This window comes from Triticum urartu, chromosome 6A (assembly GCF_056163025.1).
Source record: "Triticum urartu cultivar PI428250 chromosome 6A, HENAU_Tu73, whole genome shotgun sequence".
NCBI classification, from domain to species: Eukaryota; Viridiplantae; Streptophyta; class Magnoliopsida; order Poales; family Poaceae; genus Triticum; species Triticum urartu.
In genome coordinates this window covers 42,797,429-42,801,640 of record NC_141878.1, presented here as the reverse complement: position 1 = coordinate 42,801,640, position 4,212 = coordinate 42,797,429, and the positions used below count along the sequence as shown (strand labels likewise).

The window sequence follows — 4,212 nt, the reverse complement described above, 5'->3', positions numbered from 1 at the left end:
CCAGTATCGGTCAAGAATTTGTGTGAAACTAGTTTCACAGAAAACTTGTAGTTCAAGGCATAGTCCACTATTCAAGTTGTGATCTAGTGTAGTATAAATTTCTAAGTGGAAGTTCAACTTCACAGTCTCCACTAAGCACCGATATATAAAACAATGTTTTGGAACTAAATGATGAGATGTGCCAATGAGACTTTGTGGGGGATTGTTGGAATTTTGCTAGTAGGCCTTTGGCCCAAAGCCCAACTAAAATTCTGAAATTCTCTTGGCCCATTCATGCACACAATGTTTTAGAGCTATGCACGTTGTCTATATTTTTGCTGCATGGGAAAATTAATGAGTCATTAATTAATAATTAACGGACGCGTTAATTACTGAACCGTTTCTGATTCTTTTGGATCGTGATGACTCGGACGTGGGGTTTACTCCCACGACCTACCCGGCCCGCACTATATAGTCAGGGGACGTCTACCCTAGCCGCCGCCGCTTCGTATGGTTTCTCACCACCGTTCCAGATCATTCCGCCGCCAAGCAAGTATTCTCCATCCCTCCTTCCGGCGTGCACCGCGAGAAGGGACAGCAGGCCTCCGGAACCCCGCCTCTCGTGATCCTGTACGGGAGAGGGGCGATCAGGTTTTTGGGGAGCGCACTCGCGCGACTGCTGGCAGCGACGACTTCGCGAATGACGACTTCTTCCTCGATCTCGGCAACCTCATCCTCGATGACATGGGCGACAACGTCAACGCCGGCGGTGCTGCACCCGCTGCACCGTATGTGATTCTATCCTTCCTGTTCGAGATCGTGGTAGAATTCATGTTTCTAGTATGTGCCCTAGATGTGATATGTTCATCTGCTATGCTAGTTCGCATGATTAGTTTAATCTCTGCTGCTGTGGTCATGATTTATCTTCTGTTTATTCGGATTAAATCTCGTAGTAATTTGCTCATATTTCCAACAGTTTTCTCATTCATTAGATCAAGGACGTCACGTGTGCTTGGGCCAACCTCATGATTCTTTTTTTTAACACGGTACAGACACAAACACTCATATATATGCATATACAATCATCCCTATAAATGCATGCACGCACACCCTACTACTATGAGCACCTTCGAAAGACTGAGCTGACATATTATCTTGAGATTGACGGAGTCGCCACAGACGCATTCGTACTCGACGAGAATGTCGCCTCCCACTAATGCACATCGTTGTCAAGTATAAGACTTGAACCCTGATGCGCTGGGAATACAACTGTCCTTCTAACCATCCACCACAAGTTGGTTCGCCCCATGATTCTTTATGCATAGTTTGAAAAACCGGACCGGATCGTCGGTCGAACCAAAAAAAAAAACCAGAACCGGTGCTCACGCCGGTTTTTAAGCACAAAAGGCCGACTGCAACTAGACCGGGTGATTTTTTTGTGAAACCGGCTAATAAAACGGGCGGTCGAACCGGTGTAGAGAGAAACTCAAAAAAATATTTCCACAAGTAGTGATATTTGACATAAGTCATGGGCATTTTCCTATCCTAGGGCAGATAACCACCTCACCAACACTTATGTGTTGTCTAATAGAGTAAACCGTTGCTACTTGACCCTAATTAGCATATATTATTACTCGTAATATATTTTTTGATTGTAAAAAACCAGCAATCGAACCGGTGAACCAGCGGTCCGACCAGTAAAAACCCGGACCGAAGGCCTAACCGGTTCGATCACCGGTTCGGTTTTTTAAACTATGTCTTTATGTATCCCAAACTATGTTAACTTTCAGTAATAACAAAGCTTTCACACTTCTGGAAAAAAATTATAATGCTAAAATTCATCTGAAAAAAATATAATGCTAAGATTCTAAAAAAATAAAAAATCCAGTATCTTGTTTCCGTGAACACCAGATGCTTGACTACTATGGCCACACATTCTGCACATGCTGCAGAAGGATAAAGATGTGAAATGGAAACAGCGCTGAAACAATCGTTCAGTTTGTGACCACAGTTTAGTACACCTGGTCAGATCCATCTAGACGTGGCCTTGTCGCGGCCATGGCATCAGCCGTGTACCAACAGGAGCAGCTGCATTTTGAGGTTACAGTTGGTTCGTTGTAATGTCAGGTCTGATTGCCAAGTGGTGACACAGATGCCGCCACTAATCCGCATGGCCATTCAGTCACTAGTGTCTAATGGAGGAGTGAGTAAGGTTACCGTTTGATTGCATTCGTCAGGACTCCGTGGCCCACTGGATAAGGCGCTGGTCTACGAAACCAGAGATTCTGGGTTCGATCCCCAGCGGAGTCGTTCTCTTTCTTCAAGAGCTAATTTTGGGTTAAAAGAAGAAATGGTTCAGCGAAGTAGCTTTGCCTTATCAAATATAATCATTTACTACACAAACATTTAAAATGCAATAACAATTTTTGAAAATTAAATAGCATTTTTCAAAGGCAAAACAGATTGTAAATGTCCCCAAAAATTTAATGTCCACCAAACACCCATCGCATGTTGAGGTATAAAAGAAATTGATATCTTTCTTCAAGAGCTAATTTTGGGTTAAAAGAAGAAATGGTTCAGCGAAGTAGCTTTGCCTTATCAAATATAATCATTTACTACACAAACATTTAAAATGCAATAACAATTTTTGAAAATTAAATAGCATTTTTCAAAGGCAAAACAGATTGTAAATGTCCCCAAAAATTTAATGTCCACCAAACACCCATCGCATGTTGAGGTATAAAAGAAATTGATATCATGCTTTAAGAAAAAATTGTCGCACTTTTCTATTGAGTCATTCATTCATGTTGGCACTTTTAATGTTCACAACATTGTCCTCTCGTCGATGATGGTAAGGTTTTTGGCATCCACAATTAAATTTTTATTATGAAGCCTCATTTGTGTACTCTGACGACACCTTCTTCAGCTTCGAACTATCATCAGATTTAAGTTCTTAAAATATTCAAATGCAAGCCGTTTGTTGCTATCTTAATTTTGCTATCTTAATTTGTGTACTCTGACGACACCTCCTTCAGCGGAGTCGTTCTCTTTTTTCAAGAGCTAATTTTGGGTTAAAAGAAGAAATGGTTCTCTCTCAACTTTTTGCCTTCTCACTCTCAGATGAAAAGTTTGGTTAAGTTAGGTGCACCGAAGTAGCTTTGCCTTATCAAATATGTAGATTATGAGAATTGCACGATATGTTAATTGGGGTGCTGGTGCACGCATATATAATACAAGGAAGGTCTCTACCTCAACTATACAAGACTAGGAGGTGGACCACAACTCCAATACACGTGCAGTACAAATTACATACTCAACATCCCCCGCAGTCGAAGTGTCGCCGGAGACACAGAGACTGGACCGAAACTCCTCGAAGACGGGAGTAGGCAATCCCTTAGTCATCACATCAGCAAACTGTTGCGTCGTCGGCACGTGGAGACCCGAACACGGCCAAGGGCAACCTGCTCGCGCACGAAGTGAATATCGAGCTCAATATTTTGGTTAAGTTAGGTGCACCGAAGTAGCTTTGCCTTATCAAATATGTAGATTATGAGAATTGCACGATATGTTGATTGGGGTGCTGGTGCATGCATATATAATACAAGGAAGGTCTCTACCTCAACTATACAAATTACATACTCAACATCCCCGCAGTCGAAGCGTCGCCGGAGACACAGAGACTGGACCGAAACTCCTCGAAGACGGGAGTAGGCAATCCCTTAGTCATCACATCAGCAAACTGTTGCGTCATCGGCATGTGGAGACCCGAACACGGCCAAGGGCAACCTGCTCGCGCACGAAGTGAATATCGAGCTCAATATTTTGGTTAAGTTAGGTGCACCGAAGTAGCTTTGCCTTATCAAATATGTAGATTATGAGAATTGCACGATATGTTGATTGGGGTGCTGGTGCACGCATATATAATACAAGGAAGGTCTCTACCTCAACTATACAAGACTAGAGGTGGGCCACAACTCCAATACACGTGCAGTACAAATTACATACTCAACATCCCCCGCAGTCGAAGCGTCGCCGGAGACACAGAGACCGGACCGAAACTCCTCGAAGACGGGAGTAGGCAATCCCTTAGTCATCACATCAGCAAACTGTTGCGTCGTCGGCACGTGGAGACCCGAACACGGCCAAGGGCAACCTGCTCGCGCACGAAGTGAATATCGAGCTCAATATTTTGGTTAAGTTAGGTGCACCGAAGTAGCTTTGCCTTATCAAATA

At 43.2% G+C, this 4,212-nt stretch overlaps 1 non-coding gene across 1 annotated transcript; it reads left to right on the top strand.

Annotated features, from left to right (window-relative positions):
* Positions 1–2,216: 2,216 nt before the first annotated feature.
* On the top strand, positions 2,217–2,289 carry TRNAR-ACG (transfer RNA arginine (anticodon ACG)). The gene has a single exon. It is a non-coding gene; the product is annotated as a tRNA-Arg (tRNA).
* Positions 2,290–4,212: the final 1,923 nt, after the last annotated feature.